We start from the raw sequence: 24,902 nt of genomic DNA, 5'->3' as shown, positions 1-24,902 counted from the left end.
TGAGACAGTTATTAATGAGACATCTGGTTACACTACATCATGATGAGACAGTTATTAATGAGACATCTGGTTACATTACATCATGATGAGACAGTTATTAATGAGACATCTGGTTACATTACATCATGATGAGACAGTTATTAATGAGACAGTTACATTACATCATGATGAGACAGTTATTAATGAGACAGTTATTAATGAGACATCTAGTTACACTACATCATGATGAGACAGTTATTAATGAGACATCTGGTTACATTACATCATGATGAGACAGTTATTAATGAGACATCTGGTTACATTACATCATGATGAGACAGTTATTAATGAGACATCTGGTTACATTACATCATGATGAGACAGTTATTAATGAGACATCTAGTTACACTACATCATGGTGAGACAGTTATTAATGAGACATCTAGTTACACTACATCATGGTGAGACAGTTATTAATGAGACATCTGGTTACATTACATCATGGTGAGACAGTTATTAATGAGACATCTGGTTACACTACATCATGGTGAGACAGTTATTAATGACACATCTAGTTAGACTACATCATGATGAGACAGTTATTAATGAGACATCTGGTTACACTACATCATGGTGAGACAGTTATTAATGACACATCTAGTTAGACTACATCATGATGAGACAGTTATTAATGACACATCTAGTTAGACTACATCATGATGAGACAGTTGTTAATGAGACATCTGGTTACATTACATCATGATGAGACAGTTATTAATGAGACATCTGGTTACACTACATTATGATGAGACAGTTATTAATGAGACATCTGGTTACACTAAATTATGATGAGACCGTTATTAATGACACATCTAGTTACACTAAATTATGATGAGACCGTTATTAATGAGACATCTGGTTACAATCCAACATCTTGATGAGACAGTTATTAATGAGACATCTGGTTACAATCCAACATCTTGATGAGACAGTTATTAATGAGACATCTAGTTACACTACATCATGATGAGACAGTTATTAATGAGACATTTGGTTACACTACATCATTATGAGACAGTTATTAATGAGACATCTGGTTACATTACATCATGATGAGACAGTTATTAATGAGACATCTAGTTACACTACATCATGATGAGACAGTTATTAATGAGACATCTGGTTACAATCCAACATCTTGATGAGACAGTTATTAATGAGACATCTAGTTACACTACATCATGATGAGACAGTTATTAATGAGACATCTGGTTACACTACATCATGATGAGACAGTTATTAATGAGACATCTGGTTACACTACATCATGATGAGACAGTTATTAATGAGACATCTGGTTACACTACATCATGGTGAGACAGTTATTAATGAGACATCTGGTTAACCTACATCTGAGGAGACAGTTATTAGAAATGCTGATTCCTATATATCTGGCGTGTGGCAATGCTGTTTTTTGCATAATTCTTACCTGTGCCTGGATTTATATTTACTGTGATGTCAGTAATCACATGTAAATTAGGTGATTACGGTTTTTACAGTCAAAGACATCATGTGATTGTTAGGTGAGATAGATTGATTGTATTGGTTAACTGATTTATTGAAATTAGATGATCTATTGGTCAGCCCAGATGGGAAATGTTTTTACAATTGACACTTTTCCTAAATGACACTTTACTCATAGGTTCTAAATCATGTTTGGCTCCCCTGTATTTGTGTATGTATGTTTATGTTGATGTTGATGTGTGCTTGTGTTTGTGTCCCTCCAGGCTTAGCTATCTGCTACCCAGAGCCAAAACTCATCTGCTGAGCAGAGTCCTTCGATCAGCCTCTGCTGTTGATCCCCCAATGAAACCCCACTCCTCCACTCCCTCACCAGTCACACACACACACTGAACATCTAGGACGGATCAAATCAAATCAAATGTATTTATATAGCCCTTCGTACATCAGCTGATATCTCAAAGTGCTGTACAGAAACCCAGCCTAAAACCCCAAACAGCAAGCAATGCAGGTGTAGAAGCACGGTGGTTAGGAAAAACGCCCTAGAATGGCCAAAACCTAGGAAGAAACCTAGAGAGGAACCAGGCTATGTGGGGTGGCCAGTCCTCTTCTGGCTGTGCCGGGTAGACATTATAACAGAACATGGCCAAGATGTTCAAATGTTCATAAATGACCAGCATGGTCGAATAATAATAAGGCAGAACAGTTGAAACTGGAGCAGCAGCACAGCCAGGTGGACTGGGGACAGCAAGGAGTCATCATGACAGGTAGTCCTGGGGCATGGTCCTAGGGCTCAGGTCCTCCGAGAGAGAGAAAGAAAGAGAATTAGAGAGAGCATATGTGGGGTGGCCAGTCCTCCTCCGGCTGTGGGCGGCAAACTGCCAACTCAGCCCATGAGTTCACAATCTGGGTGGTGTCATGGTCAGAGGAGCTTTGGAAAACCACAGCCTTGGGCCCAACCTGGACAGAACATCTCCACAGACTGGAGTCCAGAGGTCCAGGGTCTAGGACCCAGTACTATGTATTCTGCCCTGGAGATTCCAGATCAGGTCAGTTTAGTCAAGCCATCCACTGGAGACCAGGTTAGCTTAGTCAATTAATTCCCTGAGATACGAGACCTGGATATTGTGGCACAGGAGGACTCTCGAGCAGGGCACACATTCACTCAAATGCCAGGCAGGGGGCAATTCAAGCATATTTCCTTCTGTCAATGGACACTGAGCCTTCAGAATGGTTTAACGTCATAGACTACTTTACAGTCAGATAGTCGAAATGAGATGATAATACTCAGCATTAACTCAGTACCTATCATAGAGACAGTAAAGGAAATGTCAGCGTTCACTCAGTACCTATCATAGAGACAGTAAAGGAAATGTCAGCATTAACTCAGTACCTATCATAGAGACAGTAAAGGAAATGTCAGCATTAACTCAGTACCTATCATAGAGACAGTAAAGGAAATGTCAGCGTTCACTCAGTACCTATCATAGAGACAGTAAAGTAAATGTCAGCATTAACTCAGTACCTATCATAGAGACAGTAAAGGAAATGTCAGCATTAACTCAGTATCTATCATAGAGACATTAAAGGAAATGTCAGCGTTCACTCAGTACCTATCATAGAGACATTAAAGGAAATGTCAGCATTAACTCAGTGCCTATCATAGAGACATTAAAGGAAATGTCAGCGTTCACTCAGTACCTATCATAGAGACAGTAAAGGAAATGTCAGCGTTCACTCAGTACCTATCATAGAGACAGTAAAGGAAATGTCAGCGTTCACTCAGTACCTATCATAGAGACATTAAAGGAAATGTCAGCGTTCACTCAGTACCTATCATAGAGACAGTAAAGGAAATGTCAGCGTTCACTCAGTACCTATCATAGAGACATTAAAGGAAATGTCAGTGTTCACTCAGTACCTATCATAAAGACATTAAAGGAAATGTCAGTGTTCACTCAGTACCTATCATAGAGACAGTAAAGGAAATGTCAGTGTTCACTCAGTACCTATCATAGAGACATTAAAGGAAATGTCAGTGTTCACTCAGTACCTATCATAGAGACAGTAAAGGAAATGTCAGCGTTCACTCAGTACCTATCATAGAGACAGTAAAGGAAATGTCAGCATTAACTCAGTATCTATCATATAGACCAGCGGTAGTGTCACCTAACCAAAATAATAAAGAAAATAAAGACAACCAATGCCAGGGCGTGACATGTAGGGCCAACCCTGGCCTAACCAAAATAATAAAGACAACAAAGACAACCAAGGCCAGAGCGTGACAGGTAGGGCCAACCCTGGCCTAACCAAAATAATAAAGACAACTAAGTCCAGGGTGTGACAGGTAGGGCCAACCCTAGCCTAACCAAAATAATAAAGACAACAAAGACAACTAGGGCCAGGGCGTGACAGGTAGGGCCAACCCTGGCCTAACGGAAATAATCAAGACAACAAAGACAACTAGGGCCAGGGCTTGGACAGGTAGGGCCAACCCTGGCCTAACCAAAATAATAAAGACAACAAAGACAACTAAGGCCAGGGCGTGACAGGTAGGGCCAACCCTGGCCTAACCAAAATAATAAAGACAACAAAGACAACTAGGGCCAGGGCGTGACAGGTAGGGCCAACCCTGGCCTAACCAAAATAATAAAGACAACAAAGACAACTAAGGCCAGGGCGTGACAGGTAGGGCCAACCCTGGCCTAAACAAAATAATAAAGACAACAAAGACAACTAAGGCCAGGGCGTGACAGGTAGGGCCAACCCTGGCCTAACCAAAATAATAAAGACAACAAAGACAACTAAGGCCAGGGCGTGACAGGTAGGGCCAACCCTGGCCTAAAGACAACAAAGACAACAAAATAATAAAGACAACAAAGACAACTAAGGCCAGGGCGTGACAGGTAGGGCCAACCCTGGCCTAACCAAAATAATAAAGACAAAAAGACAACTAAGGCCAGGGGGCGTGACAGGTAGCAACCCTGGCCTAACCAAAATAATAAAGACAACAAAGACAACTAAGGCCAGGGCGTGACAGGTAGGGCCAACCCTGGCCTAACCAAAATAATAAAGACAACAAAGACAACTAAGGCCAGGGCGTGACAGGTAGGGCCAACCCTGGCCTAACCAAAATAATAAAGACAACAAAGACAACTAAGGCCAGGGCGTGACAGGTAGGGCCAACCCTGGCCTAACCAAAAAATAATAAAGACAACAAAGACAACTAAGGCCAGGGCGTGACAGGTAGGGCCAACCCTGGCCTAACCAAAATAATAAAGACAACAAAGACAACTAAGGCCAGGGCGTGACAGGTAGGGCCAACCCTGGCCTAACCAAAATAATAAAGACAACAAAGACAACTAAGGCCAGGGCGTGACAGGTAGGGCCAACCCTGGCCTAACCAAAATAATAAAGACAACAAAGACAACTAAGGCCAGTGCGTGACAGGTAGGGCCAACCCTGGCCCTGGAGGATCGCAGACTGTTTCTGATTTAACAGACCCGGAAGACCAGGTGTGTTGAATTTAGACAATGTATGGACTGACCAATTAACTCTGTTGGTCAGGAGAGGTGCCGAGGTTTGAACAACATATTACAGTACCTGCAGCATTCCAGAACCAGGGCTGCCCCTGGTATAGAAACTAAAATATACGACAGTGTCATAACATCCAGACTCATTCCCTCTTTCAATCAGACTATTTTCCCTGAGGAAGCTTCCAAAGGCATCCTTTAGTCCACAGTCACACACGTTTCCACACAGTACATTTTCCTTGACACCACACTCCAAAAAGCAAGTTCTACAGGCTCTAGTTTTGTCTAATCTTGATTATAGTCCAGTCGTGTGGTCCAGTGCTGCAAGGAAAGACCCAGTTAAGCTGCAGTTGGTCCAGAACAGAGCAGCACGTCTTGCCCTTCATTGTAAACAGAGGGCTGATATAAATACTATACATGCCAGTCTCTCTTGGCTCTTGGCTCAGTGTTGAAAATCCCAATTTGTTTGCAAGGTCAACTTATACACAGCTCTGACACACACGCACTTACCTCACCAGACATGCCACCAGGGGTCTTTACACAGTCCCCAAATCCAGAACAAATTCAAGAAAGTGTACCGTATTATATAGACCCCTCATTGCATGGAACTTACTTCCATCTCATATTGCTCAAATAAACAGCAAACTTCATTTCAAAAAACAGATAAAGCAACACAACACCTCTCTCCTGTTTGACCTTGATAGTGTGTGTGTGTATCCATTGATATCTAGGCTACATGTACCTTTAAAAAATGTACAGTATGTAGTTCTGTCCTTGAGCTGTTCTTGTCTATTAATGTTCTGTGTTATGTCATTCTGTATTATGTTTCATGTTTTGTGTTGGACACCCAGGAAGAGTAGCTGCTGCTTCTGCAACAGCTAATGGGGATCCTAATAAAAGACCAAATGGCCAAATACCAGTTATGTATAGAAGCATTCAGGAGACTGAAGAGAATGAAACTGTCCAATCACATTGCACTGTGGTTTATGTGAACTAATCCTTATAGAGAATTATATTTGGAAGTGTTGCAGGATCAAGAGACCTCACAGCTCTCTACGACGCTGCCTTATGATATGATCTCTTTAGTGTGCCAACCGGAGGTCACTGGTTCAAGTCCCACTTCCCCTGTTCACGCGACTTGTTTCATTTAAGCTCCACAGATTCCCTTATTCAGATTTACCGTTAAAAAAAATCCACTTGCTTTACATTGAAGCATTTTTTTGTCTCACTAGAGGCAAAAACTCTACATGAAAAATATATTATTTAAATAAATAAAAATGTTTTCTTAGCTTAATCTAGTTGTTTTCTTCTTATGTCCCTGTAGTTCTAGTTGAGTACGTAGTCATTTCTCAGAAATATTCTCTCCTCCATCCTCTTTCCCCTTTCTCTGCATTCTCCATCCTCTTTCCCCTTTCTCTGCATTCTCCATCCTCTTTCCCCTTTCTCTGCATTCTCTCTGCATTCTCCATCCTCTTTCCCCTTTCTCTGCATCCTCCATCCTCTTTCCCCTTTCTCTGCATTCTCCATCCTCTTTCCCCTTTCTCTGCATTCTCCATCCTCTTTCCCCTTTCTCTGCATTCTCCATCCTCTTTCCCCTTTCTCTGCATTCTCCATCCTCTTTCCCCTTTCTCTGCATTCTCCATCCTCTTTCCCCTTTCTCTGCCTTCTCCATCCTCTCAAATATGTACTTCTGTTCATTGCAAAGCTTTACATAAAAACTGCAGACCACAAAGAGAGGTGAGGATGGCATGAGGGATAGAAGTGGAGAGGTTAGAGGATAGGAAGATTGAATCCCTGATGGGACCGCTGTGGTCTTCCCCTCTGGAGTAGTAATGGTTGGTGGATGTCTATTAAAGAGTAGTAATGGTTGTCTATTACAGAGTAGTAATGGTTGTCTATTACAGAGTAGTAATGGTTGTCTATTACAGAGCAGTAATGGTTGGTGGATGTCTATTACAGAGTAGTAATGATTGTCTAATACAGAGTAGTAATGGTTGGTGGATGTCTATTACAGAGTAGTAATGGTTGTCTATTACAGAGTAGTAATGGTTGGTGAATGTCTATTACAGAGTAGTAATGGTTGGTGGATGTCTATTACAGAGTAGTAATGGTTGGTGGATGTCTATTACAGAGTAGTAATGGTTGGTGGATGTCTATTACAGAGTAATGGTTGGTGGATGTCTATTACAGAGTAGTAATGGTTGTCTATTACAGAGTAGAAATGGTTGGTGGTTGTCTATTACAGAGTAGTAATGGTTGTCTAATACAGAGTAGAAATGGTTGGTGGTTGTCTATTACAGAGTAGTAATTGTTGTCTAATACAGAGTAGTAATGGTTGGTGGATGTCTAATACAGAGTAGTAATGGTTGGTGGATGTTTATTACAGAGTAGTAATGGTTGTCTATTACAGAGTAGTAATGGTTGGTGGATGTCTATCACAGAGTAAAGGTTGGTGGATGTCTATTACAGAGTAGTAATGGTTGTCTATTACAGAGTAGAAATGGTTGGTGGTTGTCGAATACAGAGTAGAAATGGTTGGTGGTTGTCTATTACAGAGTAGTAATTGTTGTCTATTACAGAGTAGTAATGGTTGGTGGATGTCTAATACAGAGTAGTAATGGTTGGTGGATGTCTATTACAGAGTAGTAATGGTTGTCTATTACAGAGTAGAAATGGTTGGTGGTTGTCTATTACAGAGTGGTAATGGTTGTCTAATACAGAGTAGAAATGGTTGGTGGTTGTCTATTACAGTGTAGTAATGGTTGGTGGTTGTCTATTACAGATTAGTAATGGTTGGTGGTTGTCTAATACAGAGTAGAAATGGTTGGTGGTTGTCTATTACAGAGTAGTAATGGTTGTCTATTACAGAATAGTAATGGTTGGTGGATGTCTATTACAGAGTAGTAATGGTTGTCTATTACAGAGTAGTAATGGTTGGTGGATGTCTATTACAGAGTAAAGGTCGGTGGATGTCTATTACAGAGTAGTAATGGTTGGTGGTTGTCTATTACAGAGTGGTAATGGTTGTCTAATACAGAGTAGAAATGGTTGGTGGATGTCTAATACAGAGTAGTAATGGTTGGTGGATGTCTATTACAGAGTAGTAATGGTTGGTGGATGTCTATTACAGAGTAGTAATGGTTGTCTATTACAGAGTAGAAATGGTTGGTGGTTGTCTATTACAGAGTAGTAATGGTTGTCTAATACAGAGTAGTAATGGTTGGTGGATGTCTATTACAGTGTAGTAATGGTTGGTGGATGTCTATTACAGAGTAGTAATGGTTGTCTATTACAGAGTAGTAATTGTTGTCTAATACAGAGTAGTAATGGTTGGTGGAGGTCTAATACAGAGTAGTAATGGTTGGTGGATGTCTATTACAGAGTAGTAATGGTTGTCTATTACAGACCAGTAATGGTTGGTGGATGTCTATTACAGAGTAGTAATGGTTGTCTAATACAGAGTAGTAATGGTTGGTGGATGTCTATTACAGAGTAGTAATGGTTGGTGGATGTCTATTACAGAGTAGTAATGGTTGGTGGATGTCTAATACAGAGTAGTAATGGTTGGTGGATGTCTAATACAGAGTAGTAATGGTTGCTGGATGTCTAATACAGAGTAGTAATGATTGTCTATTACAGAGTAGTAATGGTTGGTGGATGTCTAATACAGAGTAGTAATGATTGTCTATTACAGAGTAGTAATGGTTGGTGGATGTCTAATACAGAGTAGTAATGATTGTCTATTACAGAGTAGTAATGGTTGGTGGATGTCTAATACAGAGTAGTAATGATTGTCTATTACAGAGTAGTAATGGTTGGTGGATGTCTAATACAGAGTAGTAATGGTTGTCTAATACAGAGTAGTAATGGTTGTCTAATACAGAGTAGTAATGGTTGGTGGATGTCTAATACAGAGTAGTAATGATTGTCTATTACAGAGTAGTAATGGTTGGTGGATGTCTAATACAGAGTAGTAATGATTGTCTATTACAGAGTAGTAATGGTTGGTGGATGTCTATTACAGACTAGTAATGGTTGTCTATTACAGAGTAGTAATGGTTGTCTATTACAGAGTAGTAATGGTTGGTGGATGTCTAATACAGAGTAGTAATGGTTGGTGGATGTCTAATACAGAGTAGTAATGGTTGGTGGATGTCTATTACAGAGTAGTAATGGTTGGTGGATGTCTAATACAGAGTAGTAATGGTTGGTGGATGTCTATTACAGAATAGTAATGGTTGGTGGATATCTAATACAGAGTAGTAATGGTTGGTGGATGTCTATTACAGAGTAGTAATGGTTGGTGGATGTCTAATACAGAGTAGTAATGGTTGGTGGATGTCTATTACAGAGTAGTAATGGTTGGTGGATGTCTAATACAGAGTAGTAATGATTGTCTATTACAGAGTAGTAATGGTTGTCTATTACAGAGTAGTAATGGTTGTCTATTACAGAGTAGTAATGGTTGTCTATTACAGAGTAGTAATGGTTGGTGGATGTCTAGTACAGAGTAGTAATGGTTGGTGGATGTCTAATACAGAGTAGTAATGGTTGGTGGATGTCTATTACAGAGTAGTAATGGTTGGTGGATGTCTATTACAGAGTAGTAATGATTGTCTAATACAGAGTAGTAATGGTTGGTGGATGTCTATTACAGAGTAGTAATGGTTGGTGGATGTCTAATACAGAGTAGTAATGATTGTCTATTACAGAGTAGTAATGGTTGGTGGATGTCTAATACAGAGTAGTAATGATTGTCTATTACAGAGTAGTAATGGTTGGTGGATGTCTAATACAGAGTAATAATGGTTGTCTATTACAGAGTAGTAATGGTTGTCTAATACAGAGTAGTAATGGTTGGTGGATGTCTAATACAGAGTAGTAATGATTGTCTATTACAGAGTAGTAATGGTTGGTGGATGTCTAATACAGAGTAGTAATGATTGTCTATTACAGAGTAGTAATGGTTGGTTGATGTCTATTACAGAGTAGTAATGGTTGTCTATTACAGAGTAGTAATGGTTGTCTATTACAGAGTAGTAATGGTTGGTGGATGTCTAATACAGAGTAGTAATGGTTGGTGGATCTCTAATACAGAGTAGTAATGGTTGGTGGATGTCTATTACAGAGTAGTAATGGTTGGTGGATGTCTATTACAGAGTAGTAATGGTTGGTGGATGTCTAATACAGAGTAGTAATGGTTGGTGGTTGTCTATGACAGAGTAGTAATGTGTTGGTGGATGTCTAATACAGAGTCTTAATGATTGTCTAGTACAGAGTAGTAATGGTTGGTGGATGTCTAATACAGAGTAGTAATGTTTGTCTATTACAGAGTTGTAATGGTTGGTGGATGTCTAATACAGAGTAGTAATGGTTGGTGCATGTCTAATACAGAGTAGTAATGATTGTCTATTACAGAGTAGTAATGGTTGGTGGATGTCTAATACACAGTTGTAATGATTGTCTATTACAGAGTAGTAATGGTTGGTGGATGTCTAATACAGAGTAGTAATGGTTGCCTATTACAGAGTAGTAATGGTTGTCTAATACAGAGTAGTAATGATTGGTGGATGTCTAATACAGAGTAGTAATGATTGTCTATTACAGAGTAGTAATGGTTGGTGGATGTCTAATACAGAGTAGTAATGATTGTCTATTACAGAGTAGTAATGGTTGGTGGATGTCTATTACAGAGTAGTAATGGTTGTCTATTACAGAGTATTAATGGTTGTCTATTACAGAGTAGTAATGGTTGGTGGATGTCTAATACAGAGTAGTAATGGTTGGTGGATCTCTAATACAGAGTAGTAATGGTTGGTGGATGTCTATTACAGAGTAGTAATGGTTGGTGGATGTCTATTACAGAGTAGTAATGGTTGGTGGATGTCTAATACAGAGTAGTAATGGTTGGTGGATGTCTATTACAGAGTAGTAGTGGTTGGTGGATGTCTAATACAGAGTAGTAATGGTTGGTGGATGTCTATTACAGAGTAGTAATGGTTGGTGGATGTCTATTACAGAGTAGTAATGGTTGTTGGATGTCTAATACAGAGTAGTAATGGTTGCTGGATGCTTTCCCACATAAAAAAATACTTTTGTATGCCATGGTATGAATACTATGGTATTAGCTGTAGTATTTTTGCGTCTTGATTGTGGTATTCACTGTACAAGTCCGTAAAAACACAACAGTTAATATTACAATATTTACTGTAGTATACTGTAGTATTTACACTTAACTATAGAATAAATACTATATTAAAAGAAAACTGTTGTATGTATTATGTAATTAATGTAGTGTTTTTATGGATTGTAGTATATTGTTGTAACGATTCTCGTCCTCCTCTTCTGAGGAGGAGTAGTAAGATGGATTGGAGGACCAATTCGCAGCGTCGTAGGTGTTCATTATATTTATTTATAACTCAGAACACTAAATAATAAAACAACAAAGAGAACGAAATGAAACCGAAACAGTCCTGTATGGTGAAATAAAACACGGAACAGAAAATAAACACCTACGCAACACAGGTGGAAAAAGGCTACCTAAGTATTATTCTCAATCAGAGACAACTAACAACACCTGCCTCTGATTGAGAACCACACCAGGCCAAACTCAAAACACAACATAGAAAAACAAACATAGACAACCCTCCCAACTCACGCCCTGACCATACTAAAACAAAGACATTAATAAAATAACTAAGGTCAGAACGTGACAATTGTAGTATTTACTGTAGTGTTTTTGCGGACTGTAGGTAGGACTAGGGTTTGATTGGATAGTTCAGAGCTTCTGGTATTTCCTGTAACCTGTAGGTAGGTAGATAGGACTGGAGACTGATTGGATAGCTCAGAACTTCTGGTATTTCCTGTAACCTGTAGGTAGGTAGATAGGACTGGAGACTGATTGGATAGCTCAGAACTTCTGGAGGCAACGCAGGCAGGGGGCAAGGAGGAAAGTCCTGGTTAAATCAAGGCTTGGTTTACGTGTGCATTAGGGGGCGCTCGTGGGTCAGGATCAAAACGCAACAGGCAAACTTATTTCTCAACATGATTTTAATTAAACCAAACTTCAACAAGCTAAAGAAGAATGATAAGAAGTATGGTACAAACTCAATATTAGGAATATGTTCCTAATGTTTTGTATACACAGTGTGTTAAATGGGGTTATCTTGAGTTATTAGCATAAGTGAGGTATGTTGATGTTGTGTGGGAAGTGAGTTTGTATTTGCATCAGTCTGGCTTTGACTGGAGAATGATTGACAGAGGTGTTTCTGTGCTCTATTATGCTTCTGGTACCGTTTTCTTGAATGATGGCTTGTGAATGGTTCTGTTCAGTTATTTCTTCCTATAATTGCTTGTCTGTCTCTGATGGTCTTGATTTTGAATATTTGATAGATGTATTGTTTGTTGATTACATAGGTAGACTGAATGCCAGTTGTATTGCTCGGTCCTGGATTCTTTACAGCTGGTTCATTTGTGGTGTGAAGACTTTGATCCAGGCGGGTGGTGTATCCTCAAAGAGTGATCTGATCCAACTAAAATATATTTTTAACCCTTGCTTGGTGTTCGTTGTCTAAAATAAAAATTATACATTTAATTATTTTTTCAACCCGAGACTCATTGGCCTTGGCTCATTTTCTGTGAAGAAAAATTAAATAACAAATGTTGATTGAGTGGACACTCTGCACCCCCTTAAACACATGTTGTTTGGGTCCACTGGACCAGAGGGTAATACAATTGTGGAAAAGTGTGTGTGTAGGTGAAAACAAGTCAAAATAAAACAAACAGGTTTGCTGTGTGCCTTCACTCTGTCTTCTTCCTCCCTGGGACTGCAGTTTCAACATAGCACCAAGAACCTGTCTGTCTGCCCATCTGTCTTCCTCCTCCCTGGGCCTGCAGTTTCAACATAGCACCAAGAACCTGTCTGTCTGCCCGCCTGTCTTCCTCCTCCCTTGGCCTGCAGTTTCAACATAGCACCAAGAACCTGTCTGTCTGCCCATCTGTCTTCCTCCTCCCTGGGCCTGCAGTTTCAACATAGCACCAAGAACCTGTCTGTCTGCCCGCCTGTCTTCCTCCTCCCTGGGCCTGCAGTTTCAACATAGCACCAAGAACCTGTCTGTCTGCCCGCCTGTCTTCCTCCTCCCTGGGCCTGCAGTTTCAACATAGCACCAAGAACCTGTCTGTCTGCCCGCCTGTCTTCCTCCTCCCTGGGCCTGCAGTTTCAACATAGCACCAAGAACCTGTCTGTCTGCCCGCCTGTCTTCCTCCTCCCTGGGCCTGCAGTTTCAACATAGCGCCAAGAACCTGTCTGTCTGCCTGTCTCCTGCATTTCTCACACTCTTTACCCTTTGTAGTGTGTGAAAATTACACAGTGTCTAGCGGGAACCTCCACAATGATATTACAATACATTGTAAAAAAATAATGTATTTTCACACAATCTACCCCAGACAGGTGCAAATTGGGGGAGGGACACGATAAATAAATAGCTTTGCATGTGTGGCTCCTTACCACAATCAATCAGTATGGCAAAAATAATATTTGCTCAGAGAGCCTGATAAAAAAAAAATTGCAGAGAAAGAAGCTAGTGTGGAAGGAGAGTCTTCCACTTTGGAAGATGAAGAACTTTCCAAATATGAGGATCATGTCTCTGTCAATTCGGAATCTGACAGTGAGTCGGAAAAAGAGGATGAGATTGACCCTCAGCCAGCCCCAGGACCCGCTGGTCAGAAACCAGCTCATCAGCAGCCTGCAGGAGGAGAAATATGGATGTCAAAAAATTGTGAAACTGAATGGTCTTCCTGCCCAAGGAATGAGCCACCCCGCATGGCTACAAATGTGATAAGGATGTAACCAGGGCCGACACGGATGGAGGTTACTCATGTGCAGGACATACAGTCTTCTTTTCAACGTTTCATCCCAGACACCATCCAGAAAATCATTCTGGACAGCATTAATTTGGAGGGAAGATGTGTTTTTAGAGAGAAATGGATGGATGGACATTTACATGCATACTTTGGGTGTTCTTCTCCTTGCTGGTGGTTTCAGATAAAATGGGGGAATCCACAGAATCCCTGTGGCATGCAGAAACTGGCAGATAACTTTTCTGTGCAACAATGTCTCTGGAAAAAGTCCACATTATTTCCAGGATTATCAATAACCGAGACACTAGACCAGCTCGGCGGCAGAGAGACAAGTTAGCTGTAATCAGGTCAGTGCAGAGAGACAAGCTAGCTGCAATCAGGTCAGTGCAGAGAGACAAGCTAGCTGCTATCAGGTCAGTGCAGAGAGACAAGCTAGCTGCAATCAGGTCAGTGCAGAGAGACAAGCTAGCTGTAATCAGGTCAGTGCATAGAGACAAGCTAGCTGCAGTCAGGTCAGTGCATAGAGACAAGCTAGCTGCTATCAGGTCAGTGCAGAGAGACAAGGTAGCTGTAATCAGGTCAGTGCATAGAGACAAGCTAGCTGCAATCAGGTCAGTGCAGAGAGACAAGCTAGCTGCAATCAGGTCAGTGCAAAAAGACAAGCTAGCTGCTGTCAGGTCAGTGCAGAGAGACAAGCTAGCTGCAATCAGGTCAGTGCAGAGAGACAAGCTAGCTGTAATCAGGTCAGTGCAGAGAGACAAGCTAGCTGCAGTCAGGTCAGTGCATAGAGACAAGCTAGCTGCAGTCAGGTCAGTGCATAGAGACAAGCTAGCTGCTATCAGGTCAGTGCAGAGAGACAAGCTAGCTGCTATCAGGTCAGTGCAGAGAGACAAGGTAGCTGCTATCAGGTCAGTGCAGAGAGACAAGGTAGCTGCAATCACTGTGTCAGTGTATACGTCAGTGTTATTCTCAGATGCAACCTGGAACAGATTCCAGTCCCTGTCATCAAACGAATCTTGAAGCAAAATTCCGATTGGTCAGACCAGAGTTGAACAGTCCTTACCACATGTACTTCCTATTTGAGTTTCTGCCTATAGGATGGGAGGAGCAGGATGGAGGCGAGATCTGATTTGCCCGAGCGAGCGTAGGGGTGGGCCTTGTAGCCGTCCCAGAAGGGAGAGTAACAACGTTTGAGGGTTTTTGAAGAGTGACGCCAGCAAAGTGTTGATAACACTTCTGTAACTGTTTCTTCAGATTTGCTGTATTAAAGTTCCCAGCTACAATGAATGCGGCCCAAGGATATGCAGTTTCCAGGGCAGTTCCTTGATAGCCTTTGTGGTGTTGGTTTAAGGGGGAATATACATGGTTGTGACAATGACAAAAGACAAGTCGCCATAACAAAGGGGTGAAATACTTATTATCCTGTTGCGTCGCGCAATCCCGGAACCGGGATTCTATTTATAGCCTCAAGCTCATTAGCATAACGCAACGTTAACTATTCATGAAAATCGCAAATGAAATGAAATAAATATATTTGCTCTCAAGCCTAGACTTTTGTTAACAACACTGTCATCTCAGATTTTCAAAATATGCTTTTCAACCATAGCTAAACAAGCATTTGTGTAAGAGTATTGATTGCTAACATAGCTATAAGCCTAGAATTCAGCCAGCAACATTTTCACAAAAACAAGAAAATAATTCAAATAAAATCATTTACCTTTGAAGAACTTCAGATGTTTTCAATGAGGAGACTCTCAGTTAGATAGCAAATGTTCAGTTTTTCAAAAAAATATTATTTGTGTAGGACAAATCGCTCCGTTTTGTTCACGTTTGGCTATGAAAAAAACCTGTATACAGTTATAGCCTCAAGCTCATTAGCATAATGTAACGTTAACGATTACTGACAAATCGCAAATAAAATGAAAATAATGCGCCTGCTCTAAAGCTTAGCCTTTTCTTAACAACACTGTCATCTCAGATTTTCAAAATATGCTTCTGAACCATCGCTATTCACTAATTTGTGTAAGAGTATGCTAAGCTAGCTTAGAATTTTGAGTAGCATTTAGCACGCAACATTTTCCCAAAAACCAGATAACAAAATAAATAAAATCATTTACCTTTGAAGAGCTTCGGGTGTTTTCAATGAGGAGACTCTCAGTTACATAGCAAATGTTCAGTTTTTCCTGAAAGCATCTTTGTGTAGGAGAAATCGCTCCGTTTTGTACATCACATTTGGCTACCGAAACGAACCGAAAATTCAGTCACCAACAACGTCAAACTTTTTCCGAATTAACTCCATAATATCGACCGAAACATGGCAAACGTTGTTTGGAATCAATCCTCAAGGTGTTTTTTCACATATCTCTTCATTGATATATTGTTCGTGGAAGCCTGCTTTCTTCTCTGAATTCCATGGAAAAATACTTGCAGCTGAGGTTTGCGCACCAATTTCGGCGCAGGACACCGGGCGGACACCTGGTAAATGTGGTCTCTTATGGTCAATCTTCCAATGATATGCCTACAAATACGTCACAATGCTGCAGACACCTTGGGGAAACGACAGAAAGGGCAGACTCATTCCTGGCGCATTCACAGCCATATAAGGAGACAATGGAAAACGGAGCCTCAAAAATCCTGCTCATTTCCTGGATGCCGTTTCATCTTGGTTTTCCCTGTAGCTCACGTTCTAGGGCACGCACAGAAAATATCTTTGCAGTTCTGGAAACGTCAGAGTGTTTTCTTTCCAAAGCTACCAATTATATGCATAGTCGAGCATCTTTTTGTGACAAAATATTGCGCTTAAAACGGGCACGTCTTTTTATCCAAAAATGATATAGCGCACCTAGAGTTTCAAGAGGTTATCTCAATATATTTCAGCTTTTCATATTTAATAATCCCTCTTTGATATTATGGGGCATTGTGTGTAGGCCAGTGAGAAAACAATCTCAATTTAATCTATTTTAAATTCAGGTTTTAACAGAACAAAATGTGGAAAAAGTCAAGGGGTATAAAAACTTTCTACAGAGTGTCTTGTCCTGCTCTTGAAATATGCATTCATCCCAGGGATCAGCAGCAGATCATTAATCTGCATTCATCCCAGGGATCAGCAGCAGATCATTAATCTGCATTCATCCCAGGGATCAGCAGCAGAGCATTAATCTGCATTCATCCCAGGGATCAGCAGCAGATCATTAATCTGCATTCATCCCAGGGATCAGCAGCAGATCATTAATCTGCATTCATCCCAGGGATCAGCAGCAGATCATTAATCTGCATTCATCCCAGGGATCAGCAGCAGATCATTAATCTGCATTCATCCCAGGGATCAGCAGCAGATCATTAATCTGCATTCATCCCAGGCATCAGCAGCAGAACATTAATCTGCATTCATCCCAGGGATCAGCAGCAGATCATTAATCTGCATTCATCCCAGGGATCAGCAGCAGATCATTAATCTGCATTCATCCCAGGGATCAGCAGCAGATCATTAATCTGCATTCATCCCAGGGATCAGCAGCAGATCATTAATCTGCATTCATCCCAGGGATCAGCAGCAGAGATCATTAATCTGCATTCATCCCAGGCAGATCAGCAGCAGATCATTAATCTGCATTCATCCCAGGGATCAGCAGCAGATCATCCCAGGGATAATTAATCTGCATTCATCCCAGGGATCAGCAGCAGATCATTAATCTGCAGCAGATCATTAATCTGCATTCATCCCAGGGATCAGCAGCAGCAGATCATTAATCTGCATTCATCCCAGGGATCAGCAGCAGAGCATTAATCTGCATTCATCCCAGGGATCAGCAGCAGATCATTAATCTGCATTCATCCCAGGGATCAGAGCAGAGCAGATCATTAATCTAATCTGCATTCATCCCAGGGATCAGCAGCAGATCATTAATCTGCATTCATCCCAGGGATCAGCAGCAGATCAGGGCAGCAGATCATTAATCTGCATTCATCCCAGGGATCAGCAGCAGATCATTAATCTGCATTCATCCCAGGGATCAGCAGCAGATCATTAATCTGCATTCATCCCAGGATCAGCAGCAGATCATTAATCTGCATCATCCCAGGGATCAGCAGCAGATCATTAATCTGCATTCATCCCAGGGATCAGCAGCAGATCATTAATCTGCATTCATCCCAGGGATCAGCAGCAGATCATTAATCTGCATTCATCCCAGGGATCAGCAGCAGATCATTAATCTGCATTCATCCCAGATCATTAATCTGGGATCAGCAGCAGATCATTAATCTGCATTCATCCCAGGGATCAGCAGCAGAGCATTAATCTGCATTCATCCCAGGGATCAGCAGCAGATCATTAATCTGCATTCATCCCAGGGATCAGCAGCAGAGCATTAATCTGCATTCATCATCAGCAGCAGATCATTAATCTGCATTCATCCCAGGGATCAGCAGCAGATCATTAATCTGCATTCATCCCAGGGATCAGCAGCAGATCATTAATCTGCAGAGCAGCATTCATCTGCATTCATCCCAGGGATCAGCAGCAGATCATTAATCTGCATTCATCCCAGGGATCAGCAGCAGATCTGCATTCAGCAGCAGATCATTAATCTGCATTCATCCCAGGGATCAGCAGCAGATCATATTACTGATCATTAATCTACATTCATCCCAGGCATCAGCAGCAGATCATTAATCTGCATTCATCAGGGATCAGCAGCAGGGCATTCATCCCAGGCATCAGCAGCAGATCATTAATCTGCAGGGATCAGCAGCAGATCATTAATCTGCATTCATCCCAGGGATCAGCAGCAGATCATTAATCTGCATTCATCCCAGGGATCAGCAGCAGATCATTAATCTGCATTCATCCCATCCCAGGCATCAGCAGCAGATCATTAATCTGCATTCATCCCAGGGATCAGCAGCAGATCATTAATCTGCATTTCATCCCAGGGATCAGCAGCAGATCATTAATCTGCATTCATCAGGCATCAGCAACAGCACATCTGCATTCATCCCAGGGATCAGCAGCAGAGCATTAAGTGCATTCATTTGCAGATAATGCAGTATCATACATGTGGCATAGTGTTTTTCTAAAGTATATAGTATTCTAAAGTAAGACATACACACAATCGAGGGATGCTACAGTGTGTAGTATACTATACTAAAGTACTCTATAGTAAGTACTATAGTATTCTAATGTAAACGGTAGTATTCCTTTGCGAACAGTACTATTTTTCATGTTGGTACTCACACACACACAAACCACATGTCCTTAGATGAACTCTCAGGCTTAATGTGGATGAGCTGTACTGGTGTGTAGTTTGTGTGTGTATGTGTGTGTGTGTGTGTGTGTGTGTAGTTTGTGTGTGTGTGTGTGTGTGTGTGTGTGTGTGTGTGTGTGTGTGTGTGTGTGTGTGTGTGTGTGTGTGTGTGTGTGTGTGTGTGTGTGTGTGTGTGTGTGTGTGTGTATTCCAGTATGCTGCAGACAGTAAGTCATCTCTGGACTGAGTGAATGGGCAGTGTGGTCAGCAGAAAATGAAAAACGCTGATTCTGTTGTTTATTTTCTATTTTCTTTGTTTGTAACAGACATGAGTGACAGGAGACCTCAGCAAAGGGCCCTTCGGTCATATCCATAGACTGGCAAAGAAATAACACCAGTGTATTCCAGATGGATGGACAGACAGACAGGCAGGCAGTGGCCATTAAAGTAAGTCACTTATCCTAATGAATCAAACAACTCACTGCTGGTGAAGGTCTGATGTGCTTTTGCATATTTCAGTTCAGCGATGCTCTTTCTAATTTGGAAAGCTGCAATTGCTCTGGAAGTTAAAATATTCAGCCGACTCAGTAAAAACCCAGTCTTTTTACTTCAGGGATTCCAGGAGGAATGCTCCAGCTCTCCACTGACTGTCACTTATTTTCCACAGAATAATTTTACATTCCCACCAAAGTTAGTGTCTTTTCATGTTAAGAAAAACTGTCACATCATGTTTCTGAATATTCCAAGCAACTAAAATAGCATTAAAAGTAGCAGTGCTAGTCCTACTTTGGCAATTTTGATGGTGGTTACAATAGTTGTCACAGTAGTTTCAGTTAGAAAAACATGATTTAAATATGATGGTACGTTCCCCGTACAGAAAGTGTGTCCCATCGCTTAAATGCAGTTGGCTGTATTCAGCAGGTAGGAGTATCGTACAATATTAATTCAGGTTCAGGGAAAAGTCGTTCAGATGTGTACGAAGCACCAAACATGGAAATAAACCAAGAGGGAAAGGAGGTTCAGGGTGAGGAGGAGCACTAGGGACTATGATGCCAGTTTTGGTGTGATGATGAGGATGATGATGATGATGATGGTGATGATGATGGTGATGATGATGATGATGATGATGATGATGATGATGATGATGATGATGATGAGGATGAGGATGAGGATGATGATGATGATGATGAGACTAATTGTTGTTGCCCTTCTATTTCTGTGACTATACCTCCAGTGGCGAGAGAGGTCTGTGTATATACTGATAACAACCACCGAGATGGTAGTGATGATAACAACAGCCAAGATGGTAGGGCTGATAACAACAGCCAAGATGGTAGGGTTGATAACAACAGCCAATAAGGTAGTGGTGATAACAACAGCCAAGATGGTAGTGGTGATAACAACAGCCAAGATTACGAAAATAATAAGGACGTGAAGATTATGCTGGTGATGACAATGATGATGATGTTTAACTGCTGTGAAAAGGATTGGTGGTTAAGATCTAGGTTTCTAAACATCAGAGCTGCTATACTTGAACACACAAGGCAGTGTGTATGAATGAGTGATGGATGGAAGTATTATTTTTAGTCAGTGACCTTGCCACGAGGCAAGGTCAACTCGCCACACAGTGTTGGACTAATGATAAGCGAGGATTTTGGAGGGTAACTGCTTTCATCTGTGGAAAACACGAACACACACACATACACACACACACACACACACTACACACACAAACGCACGCAGACACGAATACAGACACACTGCACACACACACACATGCTTGCACACACAGAAACTCACAGACAGACAGACAGACAGACAGACAGACAGACAGACAGACAGACACAAACACACACACACAACAAACACACACAGACATGCACACACACACAGGCACACACACATTTGCGTTGTTGTGTTATATACACAGACCACAGTATATACACAGACCACAGTTTACACAGATCACAGTATAGACACAGACTACAGCACATTCACAGATCACAGCATATACCCAAACCACAGTATATACACAGACCATAGTATACACAGGCCACAGCGTATACACAGGCCACAGTATATTCACAGACCACAGCATATACACAGACCACAGCATATACACAGACCACAGCACAGAGAACAGAGAGCGTCCTATGTCTGTTTTTTATTTGAAAATCTTTGAGCATTTTCATTGCACTTGTTTCAATTTTTTTCCATCTCCCCTTGGTTACGTTTTCGGAACATAGAACTTTTTTTTTCCAGATATTGAATTAGACAAGATTTCTTGACATTTGAAAACAATTATTGGTGCTTGTTTTGTCATTCTGGCTGTTGAAAGGGCAAGGCATATTCCAGTTGCATCACCATCATATATTTATCTGGTAACAAACGAAACACATACAGAAAAAGGCCCTCCAATCGATCCCTGAAACCCTCTCTCCCTGGTGAACGTGTATCCAATCATGTCCTTCTATGATTGGGAGAGCTGATATTCTGTCCAATTGTTGGGAAGTGCATGGCAAGTTGGAATTCTACAGGGATTTAGCCCTCACAGCATGGGAAGAGAAGGAATAATCCGGATTACAGTCCCCTCAAAGGGTGAGCTGTGTGTGTGTGTGTTTGTATGTCTGCCTGTGTTTGTTTATCTTTCTGTCTGTGTTTTTGTTTGTGTGTGTGTATTATCACTCCTGCATGTGTGTGTTTGCATATATGTGTGTGTTTGTGTGTGTTTGTGTGTGTGTGTGTGTGGAGTTAACCAGATAATTTAAATTCAACACTTCCAACGCTTGACCATCCAGCTTCAGTCAGGGGTTTAACCTCTCTGGGCCAATGGGCGGTATTTTCACATCCGGATGAAAAGCGTGCCCAAAGTAAACTGCCTGCTACTCAGGCCCAGAAGCTAGGATCTGCATATTATTAGTAGATATGGATACAAAAAACTCTGAAGTTTCTAAAACTGTTTGAAAAATGTCTGTGAGTATAACAAAACTGATTTGGCAGGCGCAACCCCAAGCACAGTCCATCCAGATACATTTTGTTTGAGGTCAATCTGTTTTCTATTGGTTTTCTATGGCAAGCCTGCTTTAATAGAAATATGCATGCAGTTCCTATGGCTTCCACCAGATGTCAACAGTCTTTAGAAATTGGTTGATGTTTTTCCTTTGAGTAGTGAAGAAGTAGCCCTTTACTTTCTGGGTGAAAAGCCAAGTGTACTTTTATTTGGGGCGCGTGACCTGAAGCTCGTGACCTGGTCACTTTCCTTTTATCCTCTATTGAACACAGTTTATCCCGTCTTAAATTTTCTCGATTATTTACGTTTTAAAATACCTAAATTTGGATTAGGAAAGTTGCTTGACCTGTTTGGACAAAGTTTACAGGTAACTTAAAGGATAAAGTGTAGTCATGTCAGGTGAGTTGGAACCTATGTTTTTCTGAATCAAACGCACCAAATAAATTGACATTTTGGAGATATAACGACGGAATTAATCAAACAAAAGGACCATTTGTGATGTTTATGGAACATATTGGAGTGCCAACAGAAGATCTTCAAAGGTAAGACATGAATTATATCGTTATTTCTGAGTTTTGTGTTGCTCCTGGCGGGTTGAAATATGCTTTTCATGTGTTTGTTTGATGGGGTGCTGTCCTCAGATAAAAGCATGGTTTGCTTTCGCCGTAAAGCTTTTTTGAAATCTGAAACGTTGGCTGGAGTAATAAGATGTTCAGCATTAATTTGATGTATTGAATGTGTGATTGCATGAAAGCGCTCTGCCATTTCAGCGGATGTTGTCAAATTGATCCGGCTAACGGGATTTGATTCTTAAGAAGATCATGCATTAATTCCACATTTTTTATTTTAAGGTTATGTTTATGCATTAAAAGTAACTGTTGCCCCTAGTGGACGGTTTCCACGTCATCTCCCGACATCCTCAGACATGGATGGATGTCGAATACTGACGTATATTATGGGTGACCTGGCTGATAAAATCACTGTAATAGTGAGAGAAAATGTAAATACCAGTAGGCTGGTTCTGGTCCTCGATACACGTTTTGTCCCTTTCTGACCAATATTACATTTTCTCTTCCCATTCAACAATGACCAGAGAGATTTTCCAGTGCTGTCATAACGATGCAGATTCCTGCAGGGCAGAAATAATTTATTTGGAATTATCATGGATATGCTCCAGACTAGTGTTGCTGGGATGGAACTCTACTGTAAGAACCCGCTCATCTCGTGTGTGTGTGTGTGTGTGTGTGTGTGTGTGTGTGTGTGTGTGTGTGTGTGTGTGTGTGTGTGTCATGGGAAGGAGTGGGAACATTCAGACATGAACTATGTACTACAGAGAGCTGTGACACCATTTAAAACACTCACATTTAACTCAACATTTTATTAAACAAGAAAGTCTACAAATTATTGTGTGTGTGTGTGCGTGTCTTCCTATGTGTGTGCGTGTGAGCACGCCATTTGTCTATATATATGTGTGTGTGTGTGTGTGCGCAGGTTTGTTTGTGAGTGACCTGTTCTCTCTGAGTCTCTGTTGACTTTGGGACAGAGACAGAGACTCTAATACACCACCTCTAACTTTCACCAGCTGCCCGGAAAGATGAATTTCCAGGAACTTCCTCTCTGCCACCACCGCTGTAAACTGTCACCCTCCCTGTTTCTGAGCTACACATCACTCTTCCTTCCCCTCTCCCCCTTTTTTCCCCTCTTTCATCATCCATCCATTATTTTTGTTTGGCAAAGCTGAACCCTAATTTCACAGCTCAGGGAGTGGAGAGCTCAGCTTCTTTGTGGTTACTTAATATTTGAAGGTGAAGCTAGAATGTCTCTTCTCTTTGTTCTATGAGTTGATGAACACGCTGCTGCTTTGAAAGACTGGTAACGGCCCGCTGCAAACACACGAGAACATCTGGTTGGTTTCATTTTGAATGACGCTAATATCAATTGGCTTATAACTGTCAGTGAAGCATTAAGAGAAGCACTGAGACGCCTACATAGGCTTAGTGTCCGCGTGTTTCTATCACCATGGAGTGCAGTAGCACAGAGCCTGGATGGTAGATCTGGTATATAATCAAGCAATAAGGCCCTATGGGGTGTGGTATATGGTTAACATATCACGGCTAAGGGCTGTTCTTAGAAACGACTCCACGGTGGTGTGTGTATGTTAGGAGTACCTGGTCTGAATTGTAATCCCACTCATGTCACAGGATCTCTGTCATTGTCATTCTGTGGCGTACATATTTCTGCTCCTTCTGCTCTCGGGACCGTTATATTTTATTTTGCTGCCGTGGCCCAAGGTCTCTGTGATTGATCGCACCGTGCCAACCTCTTGTTGCTGTTTATCAAACATCCACTACTCAGACAGGTATCTCACACACACACACACACGCACACACACACACACACACACACACACACACACACACACACACACACACACACACACACACACACACACACACACACACACACACACACACACACACACACACACACACACACACACACACACACACACACACACACACACACACACACACACACACACACACACACACACACACACACACACACACACACACACACACACACACACACACACAGATATCTGTCTCCTGATTGGTGTCTCCTGATTGGTGTCTCCTAATTGGTGTCTCCTGATTGGTGTCTCCTGATTGGTGTCTCCTGATTGGTGTCTCCTAATTGTTGTCTCCTGGTAGGTGTCTCCTGGTAGGTGTCTCCTGGTAGGTGTCTCCGGTC

Source organism: Oncorhynchus masou, chromosome 9, assembly GCF_036934945.1.
Source record: "Oncorhynchus masou masou isolate Uvic2021 chromosome 9, UVic_Omas_1.1, whole genome shotgun sequence".
NCBI classification, from domain to species: Eukaryota; Metazoa; Chordata; class Actinopteri; order Salmoniformes; family Salmonidae; genus Oncorhynchus; species Oncorhynchus masou.
The sequence above is the reverse complement of the archived record's forward strand: the minus strand, read 5'-3'. Positions refer to the sequence as shown.